Raw genomic sequence first — 12,041 nt, 5'->3', positions numbered from 1 at the left:
GGCATTCGTCGATAAGCGAAGGTACCAAAAGGGCATGTGAATGTTGTCTTTTCTTGGTCATCAGGATGAATTGGTATTTGAAAGAAGCCTGAGTAACCGTCTAGATAGCAGAAATGAGAATGTTTTGCTAATCGTTTTAACATCTGGTCTATGAATGGTAAAGGGAAATGATCTTTTTGGGTTGCTTTGTTTAGTTTCCTATAGTCAATGCACATTCTCCATCCCGATTCGATTCGTTTGGTTATAGTTTCTCCTTTTTCATTTTCAATAACTGTTATACCTCCTTTCTTTGGTACTACGTGTACAGGACTAACCCATTTGCTATCAGATATAGGATATATGATACTTGCCTCTAATAACTTTGTTACTTCCTTCTTCACTACCTCACTCAGGATCGGGTTTAGTCTCCTCTGATGTTCCCTAGAGGTTTTACAGTCTTCTTCTAGCATGATGCGGTGCATACAAATAGAAGGACGTATTCCTTTAAGATCGGTGATGTTGTATCCTAGTGCGGTTGGATATTTTCTTAAGATATGTAGGAGTTTTTCGGTTTCGAGTTTTCCTAGGTCTGCATTAACTATCACTGGTCGTTCAAGTTCAAAGTCTAGGAATTCATATCTCAGATTTTTGGGAAGTGTTTTTAGGTCGAGGGTTGGTTTCTTAAGGCATTGCGTAGGGTCCGGTGTTATTGCTAAACATTGGTTAAGTTTGTCTTCTACACGATAGTCAGACAATTTGTCATTCTCTAACTCTGTTTCTTTTATGCATTCATCGATGATATCCATGAAGTAACATGTGTCTTCTATTGTAGGTGCTTTCAAAATTTTGGAAAGAATGAACTCAATTTTCTCTTCTCCTACTTCGAAAGTAAGTCGTCCTCGTTTTACGTCTATGATCGCACCGGCGGTTGCTAAGAATGGTATTCCCAATATAATGGGTGTAACTTCATCTTCTCTAATCTCCATAATTATAAAATCGGTTGGAATGTAGAATTGTCCTATGCGCACGGGAACGTTTTCAAGAATTCCTACAGGATATCTAACAGAACGATCTGCTAGTTGCACAGACATTTTAGTTGGTCTTAATTCTCCCATTTCCAATTTCTTGCATATGGATAAAGGCATAACACTAATATCGGCTCCTAAATCGCATAAGGCTTTATCTATGACAAATTTTCCTATGTGACAGGGTATAGAGAAACTACCAGGATCCTTAAGTTTTGGAGGCATATTCTGGATTATGGTGCTACATTCAGCAGTGAGTGTAACGGTTTCGCTATATTCAAGTTTCCTTTTATTAGAAAGAATTTCTTTTAAGAACTTAGCATATGAGGGCATCTGCGTAATAGCTTCTGTAAACGGAATTGTGACGTTTAATTGTTTCAGTAGGTCAACAAATTTTTTAAATTGGCCCGCATCTTTGGTTTTAATAAGCCTTTGAGGGTAAGGGATAGGTGGTTTATATGGTGGTGGAGGTACATAAGGTTCTTTCTTTTCTACGATTTCCTTATTACTCTCTTCCTTTTCCTTAGGTTTACTTTCTTCCTCAGTTTACTTTTTAGAGTTTTGGTTTTCCATCCTTGGATCAGACAGTCCTTCTACTTCCGTTCCACTTCTTAATATGATTGCATGAGCGTGGCTTTTCGGGTTAGGTTGGGGCTGTCCAGGAAATGTACCAGTTGGGGCAGCAGTAGGCGCTTGTTGTTGAGCTACTTGTGAGATTTGTGTTTCCAGCATTTTGTTATGGGTAGCCAGGGCATCTACTTTACTTGCTAGTTGTTTAATTTATTCGCTAGTGTGTACATTCTGGTTTAAGAAGTCCTTATTGGTTTGCTGTTGAGAAACTATGAAGTTCTCCATCATGATTTCCAAGTTGGATTTCCTAGGAACGTTATTGTTAGGTATAGTTGGGGCTTGATTGGGAGCTTGTCCTGGTGCGTATAAAGCATTATTACTCTTATATGAAAAATTAGGATGGTTCTTCCAATTAGAGTTATAGGTATGCGAGTAGGGATTTCCTTGAGCATAATTCACTTGTTCTGCTTGGATTCCTGTTAGGAGTTGACAGTCTGCAGGAGTGTGACCTTGGATTCCACAGACTTCGCAATTTTGAGTTGCGGCAACCACGGTGGCTGGAGGTGATACATTTAAACTTTCAATTTTCTGGGCCAGAGCATCCACTTTTGCATTAACATGATCAAGGCTACTTATCTCGTACATGCCACTTTTCGTTTGAGGTTTCTCTACCATTGTTCGATCGCTTCCCCACTGATAATGATTTTGGGCCATGCTTTCGATAAGTTGATAAGCATCGGCATAAGGTTTATCCATAAGCGCACCACTAGCGGCGGCGTCTATTGTTAACCTTGTGTTGTACAAGAGACCATTATAGAAGGTATGAATTACTAACCAGTCCTCTAAACCATGGTGTGGACAAAGTCTCATCATGTCTTTGTATCTTTCCCATGCTTCGAAAAGAGACTCGTTATCTTTCTGTTTAAATCCATTTATCTGGGCTCTCAACATAGCTGTTTTGCTTGGAGGAAAATATCGGGCAAGAAAGACTTTCTTCAACTCGTTCCATGTGGTGACTGAGTTGGAAGGAAGAGACTGAAGCCATCTTCTAGCTTTATCTCTTAACGAGAAAGGAATGAGACGAAGTCGAATTGCCTCTGAAGTGACACCATTAGCTTTAACAGTATCAACGTATTGGACAAATACAGATAAATGAAGGTTTGGATCCTCGGTAGGATTTCCAGAGAATTGATTCCGTTGCACTGCTTGTAGCAGCGAAGGTTTAAGTTCGAAGTTGTTTGCTTCGATTGCGGGTGGAGCAATACTCGAATGCGGCTCATCTTGCGATGGAGCGGCGTAATCTCGAAGAGCACGAGCTGGTCCTGCCATCTCGGGTATCGGCGAAGGAAGAATATTTTTGAGGTCGGGCACTTCGATAGGAGGGAGATTGTTTGCAGCACGATATTCCCGAATTCATCGTAAGACTCGGAGATATAGTTCAACGTCGTTGATTCGTAAGTAAAACGGCTCGCCTTGTGAGCGAGTGTGTGGCATACAAATCAACGAAAGAAAAAAAAAATTGCCTTAGTCTTTACAGCGTAACAGAAGAGTTACGATATCGACTAAATAAAAGTCCCCGGCAACGGCGCCAAAAACTTGATCGCGACTTTATGAGTCGATTTGGGGTACTAACTGCAAGTGCACAGTTCTATCGCGTAGTTTTAAAAGATATCGATCCCACAGGGACTTATGAATCGATATACCGTTTTCTAAGGTTACTTCGTAAAGCTAAGGCGGATGATACTTTGATTGTTTGGGGGAAAAGTAAAACTAAAATTAGATCTAAGTTAAATATCAATTAAGCGGATATCGGTATGTAGTTCGTCGTAATTAGGGAATCAAATCTTCGTTGGTTTCTTGGTTTTAAAATAAATCTTTTCAGTAGACACTATTGATTAAAAGCCTTTTCTCAAACTCTCGCTCTGTTGAATAGACCATGACTTTATATTAACGTAGTTGTCACTTATTAGTTAAGTCCAAAATCACTTTTTGAAAACAACAGAATCTATAGAAACTTTTTTTAAGAAAACACTAACCGTTTAAACACCCTCGTCTCAAACTCTCGCTCTATTGACTTATATTATATAATTAAACTTAAATGTTTAACTCTCGTCCTCACATTTAACCTTTAAAAATACTTTTTGAAAAAGATTAGAATTTAATTAACTCTAAAAATTACTTTCGCCCTGATTTAGAATTAATGTCCAATTTACACTGTCCAGTTAAAAACTCAAACTTTCGTTCTATTGATTTTAACTTCTTTATGTCTTTTACTCTCGTACAAAAACTTTGGGATTAACCCTGTAAATTGAGACCATAAAAAGAGTGACTTTATTTTTAAATGAAATTAAACCAACTTAGTTTTGATTCCTTTATTCCGCTTACTTTACATACCGATATCTAAAATACTTAGCCGGACATGCTAAACGGGTCTAAACAATCATTATGCTTAAATAAAACCATCTCAAGCAAACAGTATAAATAAACAGCAATGCAGAGCATATATAAATTAAAACAATAAATTAAAGAACCTGAATAATTAATAGCAATCTTGAACACTCCACCACAGACCGGTTGAATTTGTTCTTGAACTCTTCAATCGGACAGGAAAATAAAAGCGAAGGAATAAAATACTATGATCTAACGTAAGGTTAGATCAAGTAAAAGATACACAATAGTTTCCGGTGTAGAAACTATTGTGTGAAAAATTAATTAAGTGCTTGAAAGATTGACTGGAAAAGAAAGAAATAAAAATTGTTAATAAAATAGAAAGCTGTAGAAAAGTAATGTTGTAAAATATGCTTGCACGGCGGAAAGAGACGGGGGGAGGGGGGGGGGGGGGGGCTTCAGGGTTGGATAAAAGCAACTATTTATATTAATCCACTTTTGTAACGGTTTCCAAAAATGTCTTCCGTAAGTAGTCTTCACGTTCCAAGAGTCAAGCGGAAGAATAGGCTTCAACGTGCCTCTGTTGCGCGTTAAAAGCCAAAAATATAGGAGAGGGGTGTGACGTTCGTCACACCATGTGTTACGCTCGTAACACAAGGTAGCAGAGCGTGACGCTCGTCACACCTTGTGTGGTGGTCGTCACAGCTTCAGCGCTCCTGACTTGTGATTGTGGGCTGGGCTTTAGTGGAATTTGCTTCTCATTATCTTTTTGCACCCCCTTTTCTTCCTTTTTCACTTATGCTTCAAATAAGTTACCTGAGACAAATAGGAGGAAAAATACCAAGTAATATCGAATAAAATGAAATAAATCGAAACAAATAATAATATAATTTAATTAAATCGAGTCCAAAAATGTGATATTATTTCATGTTATCACCGGAGCTAGGGCTCCGGTGGTACGTTGGCAGGTCCCAAGCCATCTAATATGGTCCAAACGTTTTAATCTTGGCCCTTGGTTGTGATTACCATACGTGTGGCGCTTTGGCCCAAGTCTTTGTTGGCTAGCACGCGTGACCATCAGATCTGCCACCTCAATTAATAAGGGAGATCTGATGACCCTTGTTTTTTTGTATTTTCTGATTTTTCATTTAATTGCTTTATTTTGATTAATTCATAATAATTTCATTTTTAATTCAAAAAATATGGGACTTTCACCAAAAATCTTTAAATATTTTTATATCTTATTTTCTGAATTAAAATTATTTTTTGGATTAATTTTGATATTTTTTATGAATTAAATGTTTTGTGCATATTTTTAATTGTTTAAAAATACTTCCGACTTTTCAAAAATTATGAAATTTTTTGTCTAAGGTCCTTTGACCTTGTTTGACCTAGGATAAATCTCTTGGACATTTATTTGGTGTTTTGAAGAGATTTTAGATTTTGACCAAATTAAATTGAATTATAATGCATTTTTTAATTTGATTTTTAATTGATTAATTGTGTAAAAATTATGTTGAGCCATTTTTATGGTCTGGTGATGTTTGACTATTTGTTTGGGCCTTGGTCAAGGTTGATTTGACTTTTGTTGGATTAAAATCATTGGATTTAGGGGATTGATGAAATGTACATTTCATCTCTCAAAATGAATGAATGATTTTAATTTGATAAAATTCCTTCCATGACCAATTTGTATTTCTCTCACTCCCCTCCCCTTTCATTTTCATCCCTATTTTTACCCATTCCTTTCATTGACCAATGAAATCTCAAGTATCCTAAGGCTAATTGGTTCATCAATGACTTTGTGTCAGATGAACCAATACAAGTATGGATGGGATATGTTCATCCCTTTTGTTCTTTTTCTTTTAGTGTGTGGTATGTTTTAGGAGTTTGGTTCATTATACCAAATCTCCAACATGCATTAACACCTAAATTTTTATATCCCAACCTCAGATAGTTGTGACTTCTACATAAATCCAATTACGATTGCTTAACATAGAGCTAAATTTTGACCCTGAAGGCATATCATTCTAGTAAGTGGGATTGTAAGTCTCTCATCTTTCATGGTATTGTATGGAAACTTGGCCTTTTTTCCTTCCTATGGAAGATGTCTTGGTTCAAGGATCCATGCCTGTGAATAGATGGTTGAGTGTTCTCCAAAGAATGACTTAATCAATTAAAAAGCAAAACACTACTAACATTCAATTAACCTTGACTAACATTTGACTAACTCTTATTAATATTGCTTTACTTTGAAGTCATTTACTTTATACAATTTAATTTCTAGTCATTTATCATTCATTGCCATTTACATTTCATTTAATTTGTTTATGTTTATGCCATTTTCACTTTGCTCATTTGAGCCATATATTGTGATTGTATTTATTTTGTTTGTGTATTTTGATTGTGTTTGTGGTCTTAGGACCTTAAAATACTTAATAAACAACAAAAACCCTAAAAAATATTTGGTGGACTGTTGATCTTGATCTGAACTATTGGACTTAGGATTAGGCAACATGCCCTGTGCAAAAAGGACTTGGCCAATGCAAACATTTTGAGACCAAGTTATTATAAACTGAGCCTTCATCTGATGCAAGTCTTGGAATTTATTTGAGTTCATTTGCTACATTGTCTTGATGCAAACTGTTATTTTAATCTTGTGTCTAATGCTTTATTCTGAGTTGATCAAGGAGTATTTCATCTGATACATGGGAAGACAAAGAAGACTACTAGCTATGGGATTTGCTTGTTTGGATGTGGCTATCTTTATTTGATGCATTTATCTTCATGATGTTTGAATATTGCTATCCCCACATTCTATTTTTCTCAAACATCATTTTATACCAAAAACATATACACACATAAAAAATGGCTCTCTAGGAGTACCTAGAACACTTTGGGTGCTAACACCTTCCCTATGTGTAACCAACCCCCTTACCTGTAATATTTGGCATTTGATTAGTTTTGATTTGAAAACTTCTTATCTTTGGGTTTTGTTCATACTTTTCCCTTTTCCTTTGGAAAGAATAAAAGCGCGGTGGCGACTCTAGTTTTATTGACGTCAAGTTTATCTATATCTTGATGGTCATGAATTTACCGCTACAGAAATTAAGTGGCGGCTCTGCTGGGGGGTAGTCCTCAGTGGGTTTAGCCTACTTTTTTTATATATGTATATATTTGTATATTTGATGTTTGTATACTTGTTTGTGAGATATAATCTGTCTGTTGTGCTTGGTGATCTCTGAGTGGTGAGATAAGTTCTAACCTGAACTTGAGTGCAATTAAGATAAGGAGGATGGTATAGTCATGTTCGACTTGTGTGGAGTAGTCCTTAGTAAGTTGGCTTGAGATCCATCTACTCAGTGGAGACCCTTTTGGAGTTATTGATGTCACATAAGTTATTTGTGGATAGGCATTACTTTCCCTGATTTGGGGTCCGAGAAGCTGAGAATCGTAGAACATTTAACCCATCTTGGCCTATTTAGGACGTAGTGCGGAGACTGTTCAGGTGTATACATGATAATAGTTATTACGCGATACTACACTCAGACGAGTTTCTCTTGAGAATATTATGGGTTGATGAGTCAGTCATCCTAACCTATAATATCCGATAGATGGGATTAAGACTCTGGGAACTTTGATAGAACATGTTCTACCAATTTTTATCCTTAGTACACTCATTTGGGATGGTTCTTAACCTGACTCCATGCTCGTGACTCATAACAAACCCTTTGATTCTTGGTTGATCCGATCAATTCTCATCAATATCAATGGAACTTAGGTGTTGATAAGGTGAAAACCATAATTCGCCAACATGGATGATTGATCTTGATGATGACTTGATCCATCCCTTGACCTTTATTTGTGTTTGTCTTGTGTGTGATCCCTTGTGTGTGATTGTTGTATTCATGCATACATGCGCATTATAACATTCATCACAAAAAAATAAATTTTAAGAAACTAAGGTCTTATTTGCAAATATTTTCAGACCATGGATTATGGACGAAGGAACACTAAGAAGTAGAATTTCAGATGTCCTGACTTGAAAGAGCTAAGGAAGTTGTCATCCTTTATATTAGACCCCTTGGACTTCAAGCAACGTCATGGGAAGCTTTTGTCTGTATTATCTGCTGATGTGTTTGAAGGACTTCTAAGTGTTTTGGTTCAGTTTTATGACCCTATCTACCGGTGCTTCACTTTTCCCGATTATCAGCTTATGCCTACGTTAGAGGAGTAGGCCCATCTCTTGGGAATACCCATTTCTGACAAGGTACCGTTTAGTGGATTGGAGGAGATTCCCAGATCTTGTATCATAGCTGAAGCTCTTCATTTGAAGAAATATGAGATTGAGGCTCATTGGATAAGGAAATGAGGTATTTTTGGGTTGACTTCTGAGTTCCTCATTGGTAAAGCTTTTGTCTTTGCTCAAGTTGGTAGTGTGGATGCTTTTGAAGCCATCCTTGTGTGCTCATCTATGGTCTAACTTTGTTCCCTAACATTGACGGTTTTGTTGATGTTAACACCATCAGAATCTTCTTGAATGGAAATCTTGTTCCAACTCTATTGGGTAATATGTATTTCTCTTTGCATTTGAGGAATTCTAAGGGTGGTGGGACTATTGTGTGATGTGTTCCTCTTCTGTATAAGTGGTTTATTTCGCACTTGCCTCAGACGCCTGCTTTCTTGGAGAACAAACAATGTCTATGGTGGTTTCAGAGAATTATGTCTTTCACTAATGATGATATTGTTTGGTATGATTATGCATGAGAAGTGTGGATATTATTGATAGTTGTGGTAAATTCTCTAATGTGACTCTGATTGGTACACAAGGAGGAATCAACTACAACCCTACTTTGGCTCGTCATGAACTTGGGTTCCCCTTGAGAGTCAAACCTAATAACACTCAGTTAGAAGGTCTTTTCTATCAAGAGGGTAAAGATTCCCAACATTTGAAGCAGAATATGACACATGCTTGGCATAATGTGCATAGGAAAGGAAGATCCGAGCTTGGTTCACGCAACTGTGTAGCTTTGGAAGCTTACATTATTTGGGTGAAGAAGAGAGCTTTGGAGCTGAAGATGTCGTATGCTTGTGAAAGACCTATGTCTTTGGTTGTGGCTGAGCCATCAGCTCTCCCTAACCAAGATGTAAAGGATTTGGAAGACGCACTTGCCAAGATGAAGCAAGAGAAAGATATGTGGAAGAATGGTTCCATGCTTTGAGCCGAAGGCATGAAGAGTTACAACTTGAGTTGAAAGATAAAGACGCACTTATTGAGATTCTTGAGGATCGATCTGTGAAGAGACATAAAGAGCCAAAGGGTCTATCTTCCTCTAGTATGCCTCAACCTTCCGGTTCCTGGAAGAAGATTGTTGATCAGCTTGTCCTTGAGAAAGCTCAGATGAAGACATCTTTTGAGTCCGAGATTCGACGCATCCAAAGGAAGTATGCGCCCGCAGCCTGATCATCTGATACAGTTGCTAAGGGGTCCTTAGGATGATTAGTTTCCTTTTCTCTTGTATTCGTATTTTGGTTTCTGAAATTGTACTCAGTGTAATCCTTCCAAATTTTATGAATAAAAAGAGATTTTATGGTCAATCAAATTGTTACTATTGTTATTATTTAATATTTGCAAATAGAACTTTGTATGTTCCTTGAAATTAAATAAACAAAAACATTGCATTTCATGCATCATTTGCATAGCAGGTTTGCTTCCGCCAGATGTCTTATCGGTTATTCTTATGTGCTTCATCCAAGCTGACTCACCGATACAACACTCACGCTAGTCAATCGAAGATCATGGAGCACTTAGAGCAAGAGAATAGAGAGCTGAAGGATGAAATTACACGGTTAACTGCTATGATGGAGTCTATTCTTGCTGCGCAGAATCAGTCTTCACCAACTCCTGCAACTCCCCCCAGAGAACTGTTATTTTTGAGGTTGCTACCTCGACTGTTCCAATTGCTGCCAGCCAATCTGGTCCTTCCATGCCTGCTGGATTTCCCTGGGGAATGCCATCCAACTTTATGCCTGAAGGGTATGCACCCACTTTTGTTTCTCTGCCGGCATCTAGCCCGGTCATGCCCGTGCCACCTCCAATTGTTCACACTTTGCCTCATGTTGAAATACCATCTACCATTCTGAGTCATCTAAGGGCCCAGATGTATATGAGAAAATGGACGAGATGAAGTACCAGTTCCTCAAGCTGCCCAAAGAGTTGAAGACCCTGAGAGGAAAAGACTTATTTGGAAGAGTGCTGCTAAGCTCTGCCTAGTGCCTAATGTGAAAATCCTGATGAAGTTCAAAGTCCCTGACTTTGAAAAATATAAGGGAAATACTTGTCCACTAAGCCACCTTATGATGTACGCCAGAAAGATGTCAACTCAAACTGATAATGATCAGTTGCCGATTCACTACTTCCAAGACAGTTTAACTGGTGCTGCTTTGAGATGGTATATGGGGTTAGAAAGTGCAAGTGTTTATACTTTCAATGATTTGGGTGAAGCATTTGTCAAGCAGTACAAATATAATACTGATATGGCGCCCGATAGAGACCAGATGAGGTCTATGTCTCAGAAGGATAAGGAGACGTTCAAAGAGTATGCCCAGAGATGGAGGGAGTTGGCTGCCCAGATTAGTCCACCTTTGGAAGAGAAAGAAATGACTAAGATCTTCTTGAAGACGTTGAGTTCATTTTATTACGAACGTATGATTGCGAGTGCCTCCAATTATTTTACCGAAATGGTAAATATGGGGATGAGGATAGAAGAAGGAGTCTATGAAGGACGTCTGTCTAAGGAAGAATCATCGTCTAGCAAGAAGTATGGTGGGAGCTTCTCCAAAAGGAATGAGGTAGAAACTAACTCAGTATCAGTGGGGAGGAAGAGGAGGCCTCATGTCAGAAAGAGTTATCAACCTCGACAACATCAACATCAAGTTTCATTAGTGATTCCTGTATTTTCCAACAATTCCAACAACCAATCAGTTCTGATTCAACAACAACCACGTCAACAACAACCACAACAAAGAACCAACAACAACAACAAAATTTTGAGAGGAAGAGGGTCTCCTTTGACCCTATTCCTATGTCATATGCAAAATTGTATCCGTCTTTGGTTCTCAAGAGCCTTACTCAACCCAGAAATCCTCCACAAATTCTTGAGCCACTTCCATGGTGGTTCAAACCTGAACTTCGCTGTGCCTTTCACCAGGGATCCCCTGGCCATGACATAGAGAACTGCTACCCGTTGAAGTATGAAGTACAAAAGCTTGTGAAGAGTGGGATGGTTTCCTTTGAGGACCGAGCACCTAATGTGAAAGCTAATTTGTTGCCTGCTTATGGTAATGCTTCAGTCAACATGGTGGACGGTTGTCCAGGGAATTTCTGAGTATTCGATGTGAGACGTATCCGAAGATCTCTGGTGGAGATGCATATGACTCTTTATTTAATCAGTGACTGTGAACATGACCATGATGGTTGTGCCATTTGCAGTATGAACCCTTGTGGGTGTGTGATTGTCAAGAGGGATATCCAGAAGTTGATGGATGAGAATGTAATCCAGATTCAACAGTCGAGGGATATAGATGATGTAAATGTGATTGTGCCAGTATTTAAGACCCCTGAACGGGTGGTAATCCAGTTCGATAGCAGCGACAACAACATTGTTAATAGATCAGTATCGTTGTTGGTAATACGGTTAGCGGGCCCTGTTCCATATGCATCCGATAAAGTTGTGCCTTATCAATATAACGCCACAATGGTTGAAGATGGTCAAGAGGTTCCTCTACCATTTGCAGATTTTATGGTAAATATAGCTGATATTACGTAGGTGACCCGTAGTGGTCATGTGTTTGGTCCAGTTTTACCGAAAGAATTAGAAGATGCTGCAACCAGTAAGAAGATGCTAGTGGTGAATCTGATTAGTGCTCCAGTATGTCAGTCTGGTGAATCCAGCAAACTGAAGGCTAATGATGATGACGAAGTGTTGAAATTGATAAAGAGAAGTGAGTTTAATGTGGTGGAGCAGCTCCTCTAAACCCCGTCAAAGATCTATCTGATGTCCTTATTGATGAATTCTG

General features: G+C 38.3%; 1 non-coding gene across 1 annotated transcript; it reads left to right on the top strand.

Moving 5' to 3' along the window:
* The first annotated feature begins 2,418 nt into the window (after positions 1 to 2,418).
* Positions 2,419 to 2,525, top strand: LOC127088459 (small nucleolar RNA R71). Its single transcript, XR_007790293.1, has one exon. It is a non-coding gene; the product is annotated as a small nucleolar RNA R71 (small nucleolar RNA).
* Positions 2,526 to 12,041: the final 9,516 nt, after the last annotated feature.

The sequence above is a fragment of the Lathyrus oleraceus genome, chromosome 5 (assembly GCF_024323335.1).
Source record: "Lathyrus oleraceus cultivar Zhongwan6 chromosome 5, CAAS_Psat_ZW6_1.0, whole genome shotgun sequence".
In the NCBI taxonomy this organism is placed as follows: domain Eukaryota; kingdom Viridiplantae; phylum Streptophyta; class Magnoliopsida; order Fabales; family Fabaceae; genus Lathyrus; species Lathyrus oleraceus.
The sequence above is the reverse complement of the archived record's forward strand: the minus strand, read 5'-3'. Positions and strand labels throughout refer to the sequence as shown.